Raw genomic sequence first — 12,762 nt, 5'->3', positions numbered from 1 at the left:
CTACCACTTCAGCATTTTATTAAAAATAATAATAACAAAGAGAGAAATGTGGTATCCACATATAAATCAAGTATAAAAATCAAATGATTATTCATATTTGAACTGACTGTTTATAGTTCATAATGCATGAGCAAAACCGAAAGTTTCTGTGATGACTGCCCTTGTACTGTTCACTATGTAACCTATTCACTATGTAAGAATTTGTTCTCCATGTAAGAACTTGTTCGTTATGCCTCAGAAGATTGGAGACTGATGAAAATTAGGCTTGGGGTGGATTAATGATTGTGCATTGAGCATTGACTCCCCTATACAGAATTTTATTGTTGTTAACAACCATTTGATCAATAAATATGAGAGATCCCCTCACAACAACAACAACAAAAAGTACTCACTTCCAATGGTAAAATAAACAAGTAACCGGGATGTAATGTATAGCATAAGGAATATAGTCAAAATATTGTAACAACTTGGTATGGTGATAGCTGGTACCTAGAATTATCATGTATATAAATGTTGAATCACTGTGTTGGACACCTGAAACTAATGTAATATAATACTGTGTGTCAACTACCCTTCAATAAAAAATAATTATCTACAAAAAAAAAAAACATGATGCAATGATTTTCCTTTCCACCATCGGAGAAAATTTACCTTGCAAAGAGATGGCGACAAGGCTGATCTTTCATATAAATATGTATTTCCTATCCTGCTTTGTCAATTCTAGTGATCTCTATGAGATGTTCATTTTTAAGTCATTTCTTTTATGGGGTAAAAAACACTGGGGTGTCCATACATTTATTTTATGAAATACTGTTCATCGTATTCATTTTAATAATTTGCTTATTTCTCATAAGAAGGGTAATTATCTGCCCATTATACAGACGAACAAGTTCAAGCTCACCACAGGAAACCTAACTACTCCAATATGACATATATCTTTAGAGGCAGGAATGGCATTTTACAAATTTTATATATATATATATATATATATATGTATATATATATATATATATATACACACACACACACAAAGACATATTTAAATATATATTTAGAAAATAAAATTAATAAAAATGTATGTATTTAAAATATAAATACATTAATTTATAATTATATATATTTATGATAACGTGTATTATATTTAAATAGAATAAAAACAAAATAGGTTCATTTCCATATATTTTTTCCCCAGTTATATTATACATACTTTTAAGCAGCTTGTTTTTATCACTCAGCATGCCAGTCCAGGGTAATAATTTGTATGACTCTGTGTACTGTAACTTCGCATACATGTTAAAGTTAATTAAAAATTACTTGCTATAAAATTGTCAATGATTATATAGATAAAACTGCCTGATATGTGATCTATCTGTTCATATCATTTGACCACATCTCTGTTCATTAATAAGACCTCATTCTCTATGAAAGTCATTAAGAAGGATAGTCAAGGATTTAATATAAAAGTTCAACTAGAAGAAAACAACTATTCCAAATCATAAATAGAAAGAGAGGGCAAATAAAACAGTAGAATATATATGGAATCTTAATTTCTATATGTTTCTAAACAATATGGCAAAACTGAGTAGAAATGAACAGACATTGATCATATCAGTAAATGTAAAGTGTGCAAATATGTTTTCCGATTGCCTATGAAGGAAAAACCAAAACTATGCTTTTTCCAGATTTCCAGAGATATACCTAGACAAAGGAATTCAGATAGGTTAAGCATTTAAAAAACAGAAAATAAGACTGTGAGAGGAAGAGCAGCCAGTGGGCATAGATGCAGGCCTTGTGGCTTGTGATCAGCCAGGAGCCATCCCCTCTAGTTGTCTGTACTGACAACTGGGCTGTCTATCAGGGCTTGACCCTGTGGCTACCAACCTGGTACCATGCCAACTGGCTCGTTGGTCACTGACCACTTTGGGTGCAAGAGTTGTGGCAAGACTTATGGGCCACTGGTCAGACTGAAGTAATTACAGTTTAACATGTGACAGGTCATTTGCCACTGGCATCCCCAGGAAATGATGAAGCAGATAAATTGACCTAGACATGCTGGTTAGAAGGAAAGCCTCCCTCTGATGTAGCCCAATGGTTGCATCAGTGATTGTTGCATGAGGGGCAAAAGACAATGTGGGCTGCAGCCCGTCAATGTGGTGTACCATTGACCTTTGAAGAAGTTACTAGAGCCAGGCAGGGGTGTGCCGTGTGCTCCAGAGGGTCTTACAGTGAGTTCCACAGCAACATGCAACAAAGCTAAGAGGCCTATACCCCTCATCAGGTGGCAGATAGACTATATCGGGCCAGGCCTCTACCTGTATCAGGATATCGGCATTCCATGACTGTGTGGCCACAGCTACTGGACCTCTGGTTTCCTTTCTTACCCTTTGTGCGGACCAGCAGATGACCAAAAGAGGCCTGGACTGTCTCGTTGCCACCTATGGCCAACCACAGGTAATTGAGAGTGATCAGGGCACCCATTTTTCCAGACATACAGTGCAAGAATGGGTTCGACAGCTGGGAATCAAATGGAAGTTTCATGTGCCATATAATCCTACCCCAGGAGGCATGATAGAGAAGCACAATGGCTTGTTAAAATCCAGACTAAAGTCAGATACCAATAGTCTGTGCGGATGTTTGGTCCACTTTTGGACTGTGCTGCGGCATTTGAATGAGACTTCGAAAGGGAGCTCTGAGTCCCATAGACATGTTAACACATATTGCTGCCTCCCCTATACCACTGAAAGTACAAAAGAAGGAAGAATCACTGAAGCGGTGGTTCAACCACTAGAATAATATCTTGCTGCCAGCACCAACTGCACTGTACCGCAGAGACTACAGTGAGTGGACATGACCTTGGAAAACTGTACACATGGACCAACGATGACTGGCTCTCCTGGCACCTTGGGGACAAGGCCTGGAATCTAGCCTCCTGTGTATTCCTTGAATAACAGCAGAGTGACCCCCAAAGATCACAGTAGTATATCCTGAACGGTCAGAAGATAGAAGCATCTTACCAGGGACTTTTGTTTTATTATGGCCAGTGCATACACCTCCTGTAGCACTATAGATGGACCCTTCAGTAAACTGCACAGAGAAAGGAGTAAAAGTATGTTATACTAGACCTGGAAGGGACCTCCTTCCTGCTACAATCCTAAGACAGGACCACTCTCTTGCATGCATCCTACCTGATGGACAGTATTTGCCTATGTTGGTGTCAATAAAACATGTATCTTATCACCCCTAAGGTCTTTGTGGAGTGGGAACTTCCTCTGGCTTGAGGGTTATTGTAATTTTTGTTAGTAGGAACCTCTTATGGTTTGAGGATTATTATAATTTTTGTTACCTGTATCAAAATCTTGTTGTATCTTAATTTCTTTATAATCTCTAAGTTGTTGTTATCCCCTGTTGCTGTTGTGGAATCTGGTTACAGTGATCCAGCTTTCTGATGCAGGGACAATTGTGCAAGATTCAAAGCATGTAGATTCTAAAGCAAGAATCCTGGAGGGGTTGAGTGTAGGGAATTTGGGTTTCCTATGGCCAGGATCCTCACTGAACTTAAACCACTTGATGATGTAACCAGCCTATTGCTAGGCTACCACTTCCACACCTTTAGGCAATAAGCTATTATTACACTGTATAGAGGGCTCTGCCCAGTGCTCTGGGTGGTGGCAGAGATGCTAGTGCTCTACATACTTCAAGCAGAACAAGCTGGGTAATAAGCCCTTTCACCCCAATGAACGTTTGCTATCATTTTCTTTGGTCACATTGATCCATAGCAAACTTGCCCAGGGCTGAAATCAACCGGCAAGACAATTGGCATAGTTGTCAGGATTCACTGTTGACCAAGAAAAAGATAGGCTGCCCTTATGGGAATGGTTCTTCCGCTAGCTGCCCCTGTGGATGGGGAGACTGTGGAATGTCCCTCATTGTGTATGTGATCTGAGGTGGCTTGCCTCCTAGAGGACTGGGCCCCACTGCAGGACTGGAGGCAAGTGGAGGTGATACCAGAGGCATTATAAAGAGCCCTAGGTATAGTAAGTACATCTTTTGAAGGACAGAGTGCTGGTGAGGCAGCAGGGACTGTGGGTTCGCTGCTTCTCACAGTATTAAAAAAGCCTTCAGAAGAGACAGACATGCTCCTGAAAAGTACCCAAGTAATGCTGGCATGAAAATGCGAGCTGCAAACTTCTGTGGACTCCTTGAAGAAGGATGGCATTGATGCTAGACGAGGCAGCACAAGAAATCCGGCAGTGACGTGCCATTGAAGAGGTAGAAGATTCCTTACAGAATGAGAAGGTAGTGCTGTCAGGTGCTCTGAAAGAGGAAAAGGCCATCAAGGAAAAAGATGAACTCCTGAGGGAAGAGCAGGTGGAGGAGGCATGAGAATGCCATCTGCGAAGCATTGAGATGAAGATAAGAGAGTTGCTGAAGACTGAGCTAGAATTGCTACGAGGCATGGTAGATAAGGTAGACTGTTGCAAAAGAGGCAGTCGAGGGGGGAGCCAAGATGGCAGTGAGAGTAGAACAGCAGAAATCTCCTCCCAAAACCACATATATTTTTGAAAATACAACAAATACAACTCTTCCTTAAAGAGAGAACAGAAGACACAGGACAACAGCCAGACTACATCAACACCTGTGAGAACCCAGCGCCTCGCAAAGGGTGTAAGATACAAGTCATGGCCCAGCAGGACCTGAGCGCTCCTCACCCCAGCTCCCAGCAGGAGGAGAGGAGTTGGAGCGGGGAGGGAGAGGGAGCCCAGGACTGCTAAATAGCCAGCCCTACCTATCCACACCAGAGCACAGAAACAATGCATGCATGGGGTGATGGAAACTAGGGAAACAGGACAGTAAGACCTGTGAGCGGGTCCCTGCAGCTGGAGCCCCTGGGACAAAGAAAAGCGAGTGCTCTTATGAAAGTCTTAAAGGGACAGGGAACCCACTGCTGACGGAAGCGTCCCAGGACACTTAGCCCAGCGGCTGAGAATCCCAGGGAACTCTGGGCACCCTAACCCCCTGGACAGCAGGGCAGCTCGGAGGCTCCTCACAGAGATAAACAGCCTCCCAGCCATTTCCCCTCTGACGCAGCTCAGCAATTCAGAGCAGCTGTCCAAGGCAGGCCATGCCCACAGCAACCGCGGAGCTAAACTCCACAGCGGCCAGGCAAGAATCAGAAGCCCCGTGTGCGCGCAGCTGCCCAGCACAAGCCACTAGAGGTCGCTGTTCTCCCAGGAGAGGAAGCCACAAACCAACAAGAAGGGATGTTCTCCCAGCCATCACTTGCGCCAGCTCCACAAACTCTCTCTATCATCATGAAAAGGCTAAAGAATTTGATACAGACCAAAATCACAACCCCTGAGAAGGAGATAGACCTAACCAGTCTTCCTGAAAAACAATTCAAAATAAAAATCATAAACATGCTGACGGAGCTGCAGAGAAATATACAAGAGCTAAGGGATGACATCGGAAGGAGATTACAGAAGTGAAACAATCTCTGGAAGGATTTATAAGCAGAATGGATAAGATGCAAGAGATAATTGATGGAATAGAAACCAGAGAACAGGAACGCATAGAAGCTGATGCAGAGAGAGATAAAAGGATCTCCAGAAATGAAACAATATTAAGAGAACTGTGTGACCAATCCAAAAGGAACAATATCCGCATTATAGGGGTACTATAAGAAGAACAGAGAGAAAAAGGGATAGAAAGTACCTTTGAAGAAATAATTGCTGAGAACTTCCCCAAACTGGGGAGGAAATAGTTGTTCAGACTATGGAAGCACACAGAAATTCCAACAGAAGGGACCCAAAGAGGACAACACCAAGACACATAATAATTAAAATGGCAAAGATCAAGGACAAGGACAGAGTATTATAGGCAGCCAAGGAGAGAAAAAAGGTCACCTACAAAGGAAAACCCATCAGGCTATCATCAGACTTCTCAACAGAAACCTTACAGGAGAGAAGAGAATGGCATGATATATTTAATGCAATGAAACAGAAGCGCCTTGAACCAAGGATACTGTATCCAGCACGATTATCATTTAAATATGAAGGAGGGATTAAAAAATTCCCACACAAGCAAAAGTTGAGGGAATTTGCCTCCCACAAACCACCTCTACAGGGTATTTTAGAGGGACTGCTATAGATGAGAGCACTCCTAAAAAGAGCACAGAACAAAACACTCAGCATACGAAGAATGGAGGAGGAGGAATAAGAAGGGAGAGAAATAATCATCAGACTGTGTTTATAATAGCTCAATAAGCGAGTTAAGTTAGACAGTAAGGTAGTAAAGAAGCTAACCTTGAACCTTTGGTAACCATAAATCTAAAGCCTGCAATGGCAATAAGTACACATATTTCAATAATCACCCTAAATGTAAATGGACTGAATGCACCAATCAAAAGACACAGAGTAATAGAATGGATAAAAAAGCAAGACCCATCTACATGCTGCTTACAAGAGACTCACCTCAAACCCAAAGACATGCACAGATTAAAAGTCAAGGGATGGAAAAAAGATATTTCATTCAAACAACAGGGAGAAAAAAGCAGTTGTTGCAATACTAGTATCAGACAAAATAGACTTCAAAACAAAGAAAGTAACAAGAGATAAAGAAGGACACTACATAATGATAAAGGCCTCAGTCCAACAAGAGGATATAACCATTATAAATATATATGCACCCAATACAGGAGCACCGACATATGTGAAACAAATACTAACAGAATTAAAGTAGGATATAGCATGCAATGCATTCATTTTGGGAGACTTTAACACATCACTCACTCCAAACAACAGATCCACCAGACAGAAAATAAATAAGGACACAGAGGCACTGAACAACACACTAGAACAGATGGGCCTAATAGACATCTATAGAACTCTACATCCAGAAGCAACAGGATACACATTCTTCTCAAGTGCACATGGAACATTCTCCAGAATAGACCACATACTAGGCCACAAAAAGAGCCTCAGTAAATTCCAAAAGATTGAAATCCTACCAACCAACTTTTCAGACCACAAAGGGATAAAACTAGAAATAAATTGTACAAAGAAAGCAAAAAGGCTCACAAACACATGGAGGCTTAACAACATGCTCCTAAATAATCAATGGATCAATGACCAAATTAAAATGGAGATCCAGCAATATATGGAAACAAATGACAACAACACAAAGCCCCAACTTCTGTGGGACGCAGCAAAAGCAGTCTTAAGAGGAAAGTATATAGCAATGCAGGCATACTTAATGAAGGAAGAACAATCCCAAATGAATAGTCTAATGTCACAATTATCGAAATTGGAAAAAGAAGAACAAATGAGGCCTAAGGTCAGCAGATGGAGGGACATAATAAAGATCAGAGAAGAAATAAATAAAATTGAGAAGAATAAAACAACAGAAAAAATCAATGAAACCAAGAGCTGGTTCTTCTAGAAAATAAGCAAAATAGATAAGCCTCTAGCCAGACTTATTAAGAGAAAAAGAGAGTCAACGCATATCAACAGAATCAGAAACGAGAAAGGAAAAATCATGATGGGCCCAACAGAAATACAAAGAATTATTAGAGAATACTATGAAAACCTATATGCTAACAAGCTGGAAAACCTAGGAGAAATGGACAACTTCCTAGAAAAACACAACCTTCCAAGACCGACCAAGGAAGAAACAGAAAATCTGAACAGACCAATTACCAGCAACGAAATTGAAGCGGTAATCAAAAAACTACCCAAGAACAAAACCACCGGCTCAGATTGATTTACCTCGGAATTTTATCAGACATACAGAGAAGACATAATACCCATTCTCCTTAAAGTTTTCCAAAAAATAGAAGAGGAGGGAATACTGCCAAACTCATTCTATGAAGCCAACATCACCCTAATACCAAAACCAGGCAAAGACACCACCAAAAAAAAAAAACTACAGACCAATATCCCTGATGAACGTAGATGCAAAAATACACGACAAAATATTAACAAACCAAATTAAAAAATATATCAAAAGGATCATACACCACGACCAAGTGGGATTCATCCCAGGGATGCAAGGATGGTACAACATTTGAAAATCCATCAACATAATCCACCACATCAACAAAAAGAAAGACAAAAACCACATGATCATCTCCGTAGATGCTGAAAAAGCATTCTACAAAATTCAACATCCATTCATGATAAAAACTCTCAACAAAATGGGTATAGAGGGCACGTACCTCAACATAATAAAGGCCATATATTATAAACCCACAGTTAACATCACACTGAACAGCGAGAAGCTGAAAGCTTTTCCTCTGAGATTGGGAACTAGACAGGGATGCCCACTCTCCCCACTGTTATTTAACATAGTACTGGAGGTCCTAGCCACGGCAATTAGACAAAACAAAGAAATACAAGGAATCCAGATTGGCAAAGAAGAAGTTAAACTGTCACTATTTGCAGATGACATGATATTGTATATAAAAAAACCTAAAGACTCCACTCCAAAACTACTAGAACTGATATCAGAATACAGAAAAGTTGCAGGATACAAAATTAATACACAGAAATCTGTGACTTTCCTATACCCTAACAATGAACCAATAGAAAGAGAAATCAGGAAAACAACTCCATTCACAATTGCATCAAAAAGAATAAAATACCTAGGAATAAACCTAACCAAAGAAGTGTAAGACCTATACCCTGAAAACTATAAGACACTCTTAAGAGAAATTAAAGAGGACACGAACAAATGGAAATTCATCCCATGCTCTTGGCTAGGAAGAATTAATATCATCAAAACGGCCATCCTGCCCAAAGCAGTATACAGATTTGATGCAATCCCTATCAAATTACCAACAACATTCTTCAACAAACTGGAACAAATAGTTCAAAAATTCATATGGAAACACCAAAGACCCCGAATAGCCAAAGAAATCCTGAGAAGGAAGAATAAAGTGAGGGGGATCTTACTCCCCAACTTCAAGCTCTACTACAAAGCCATAGTAATCAAGACAATTTGGTACTGGCACAAGAACAGAGCCACAGACCAGTGGAACAGATTGGAGACTCCAGACATTAACCCAAACATATATGGTCAATTAGTATACGATAAAGGAGCCATGGACATACAATGGGGAAATGATAGTCTCTTCAACAGATGATGCTGGCAAAACTGGACAGCTACATGTAAGAGAATGAAACTGGATCACTGTCTAACCCCAGACACAAAAGTAAGGTAAATTCGAAATGGATCAAAGACCTGAATGTAAGTCATGAAACCATAATACTCTTTGAAAAAAACATAGGCAAAAATCTCTTGGACATAAACATGAGCGACTTCTTCATGAACATATCTCCCCGGGCAAGGAAAACAAAAGCAAAGATGAACAAGTGGGACTACATCAAGCTGAAAAGCTTCTGTACAGCAAAGGACACCATCAATAGAACAAAAAGGTACCCTACAGTATGGGAGAATATATTCATAAATGACAGATCCGATAAAGGCTTGACATCCAAAATATATAAAGAGCTCATGCACCTCAACAAACAAAAAGCAAATAATCCAATTTAAAAATGGGCAGAGGAGATGAGCAGACAGTTCTCCAAAGAAGAAATTCAGATGGTCAACAGACACATGAAAAGATGCTCCACATCATTAGTTATCTGAGAAATGCAAATTAAAACCACAATGAGATATCACCTCACACCAGTAAGGATGGCTACCATCCAAAAGACAATCAACAACAAATGTTGTAGAGGTTGTGGAGAAAGGGGAAGCCTCCTACACTGCTGGTGGGAATGTAAATTAGTTCAACCATTGTGGAAAGCAGTATGGAGGTTCCTCAAAATGCTCAAAATAGACATACCATTTGACCCAGGAATTCCACTTCTAGGAATTTACCCTAAGAATGCAGAAGCCCAGTTTGAAAAAGACAGATGCACCCCTATGTTTATCACAGCACTATTTACAATAGCCAAGAAATGGAAGCAACCTAAGTGTCCATCAGTAGATGAATGGATAAAGAAGACATGGTACATGTACACAATGGAATATCATTCTGCCATAAGAAGAAAGCAAATCCTACCATTTGCAACAACATGGATGGAGCTGGAGGGTATTATGCTCAGTGAAATAAGCCAATTGGAGAAAGACAAATACCAAATGATTTCACTCATATGTGGAGTATAAGAACAAAGAAAAACTGAAGGAACAAAACAGCAGCAGACTCACAGTATCCAAGAATGGACTAACAGTTACCAAAGGGAAAGGGACTGGGGAGAATGGGAGGGAAGAGAGGGATAAGGGCAGGGAAGAGGAAAGGGGGTATTATGATTAGCATGTATAATGTGGGGGGTGGGCATAGGGAGGGCTGTGCAACACAGAGAAGACAAGTAGTGATATTACAACATCTTAGTACGCTGATGGACAGTGGCTGTAACAGGGTTTGTGGGGGATCTTGGTGAAGGGGTACCCTAGTAAACATAATGTTCTTCATGTAATTGTATATTAATGATAACAAAAAAAAGAATACACATTGATTCCATTCACATAAATCCACAGGAAAAGAAAACTAATCTATAGTGACATAACATCAGTCATTACCCAAAATTGTGCAGTGTGACAAAAAGAGGGAGGCTGGAGAGTGGTAGCCAGAGGCATTAGAAAGGGGCATGAAGAAACTTCTTGAAATGCCAGATATGTTCATTATCACGAGTGTGGTATTAGATTCACAGATGCACACATCTATCAAAACTTACTACACCATATACTTTAAATATGCACAGTACATTGTATGTCAACCATACCACAATAAAATATTTGATATATATGTATACATTCATAATTCTATGATGTGATTACTCAAGGAGAAAGTCCAATAATTATGCTCCTGTAGTATTAACAGATCCACACTATGTCTTATCAAATTGGTCCACACTACATGTAACCAAAATAGATATAATTATTTCCAATAAAATATATTCAAATATTTAAGGAAAGTTGATGCCAGTTTCCTTCCAAGGTACAGAAATAAAAGTCTTATTTCCAGGAAAATATCATAATGACATTGAAGATTAACCGGTTACTTATGGAATAAGGTTGGGTACCATTACAATAAGGCAAACTCTAGGTAACAATTTTTTTAATATTCTGTTCTACTAACTGGTATTTTAAACTAACACTTTGAAAATTTCTAGCTCTTCAAAAAATGTCATTATATAATGGTGAAAAATAAACGTGGTCACCAGGAAGCATCTATACTACAATGTCATATTGCTAGGAAGATCTAACTACCTCATATTTCCACACCCATCTAAGAGGCACAGGCAATCACTAATTATTATCTATACAGTGAGAACAATTTAGACACATTTTAAAAAATGCATTGAAGACACATTTCCTTCTCCAACTGGACAATTCATTGCTTTTTGACAAAAAAAAAAGGCATGTCTCAGATGGGCCTCCAGGGTTACTACACAGCATGGAGCTTCTGAAGGACTGAAATGCCACCTGCTAAACCTCTTCTCCCAGGATGAGACCCACGGAGCGTCTCCACTGTTCGGCTCGTTTGTGAACCTCACAGGAACTATGTCACAACACGCTTTTTTTCAAATCTGGGAACTCACTTTAGCCAGGTGTTGTATCCCACCATGGATATGAGGTATTGGGATCTCCTGAGGACTGCTGCCCATGAAAACCTGGAGGAGGAGCTTCACTGGCCATCAAGACAGTGATCCTCACAACCGGCCTCCTTCAGACACCTGAGAGGAGCTGGACGACTGGCATGAAGGGCTGCACAGGAGAGAAAGATCCAGTCATCACCGTGCTTCCCGGGAGTAACTAAGTGCCCCCGTACTATGCTAGGCACTGGGGTAGTGACCATGGTACTGATACAACTGAAGGCTGATCATAACCACCACGTGATACAAGGATCTTCTCTCCAGGGCCTTTCCCTTCGGCTTTCCTTGACTATACACTATTTAGAAACTTCAAAAGCAAAACCAAGTGGCCTGACTTCATGAAGGCATTCATGATCCAGCTGTGAGCACAGGGCTGTGGGCTCCTCACCGGTATCCCTGTATGTTCCCAGCGATGCTGTGGGTGAAGCATTCTCGTCCCCATTTCGCTGAGGCGGAAGCTGGGCTCAGAGAGGCGTAGCCTATCTTAGCTCCAGCGCCCTTGCCTTTAGTAGCAACGTGGCTCCTGGACAGCCCCGGAGCAGGACCCACACTCCCTGGGGCAGGGCGGGACCTGTGGCTTTGCCGACGAGCCAGCCGGGGCAGCGAGGCCCAAAGCACACACAGACGCCCTGAATCTGGGTCCCCTTGTCTCTCCCTCCCGGGAGGGCGGTCAGCCCCCCAACGCAGAGCCCCGCACCCTCAGCTCAGTCCCCAACCCGTGAAGGCGGGACCTGCTCTCCTCCCGGAGCCATGTGTCTCTACTAAAAAGTCGTCACAGTCGCTACAATAACGTCATGTTTCTATGGCAATCTCGTCGCGCAGGCAGGTCCTTCGCACCGGAAATGCCCCCGCAACTCTCGCCCACCCACTGGCATTTTACTGACATTTGCTTTTCAGGCTGCCACGTAAAGAAAACATGCTAATTAAAGCCTATAGACTGGGACCTGGGCAATTGGCAGAACTCTGTCAGGGTTGATAGAAGAAAGAACGTCCCTGTCGTCAGGATTCTTGTTTGCTTTGAAGAGGCGGTAGGGGGGCTATTAGCAGATCACAGAGACCCCGGGAGGTGTCCTAGGGTTCTGTGAGATAAGCTGGCCTGGGAGTG

General features: G+C 41.2%; 1 long non-coding RNA gene across 2 annotated transcripts in view; it reads right to left on the bottom strand.

The window, feature by feature from the left end:
* The window catches only part of LOC118936050 (uncharacterized), a 40,686-nt gene extending 28,276 nt beyond the window's left edge, over positions 1 to 12,410 (bottom strand). For both annotated transcript variants that reach the window (XR_005034099.2, XR_005034100.2), the window contains exons 1-2: positions 12,046 to 12,410; positions 11,604 to 11,769 (exon numbers count right to left, since the gene is read on the bottom strand). This is a non-coding gene — a long non-coding RNA (uncharacterized LOC118936050). The remainder of the gene's footprint in view (positions 1 to 11,603; positions 11,770 to 12,045) is intronic.
* Between the last annotated feature and the right edge of the window lie 352 nt (positions 12,411 to 12,762).

This window comes from Manis pentadactyla, chromosome X, assembly GCF_030020395.1.
Source record: "Manis pentadactyla isolate mManPen7 chromosome X, mManPen7.hap1, whole genome shotgun sequence".
NCBI lineage: Eukaryota > Metazoa > Chordata > Mammalia > Pholidota > Manidae > Manis > Manis pentadactyla.
This window is presented reverse-complemented; position numbering and strand designations above follow the sequence as displayed.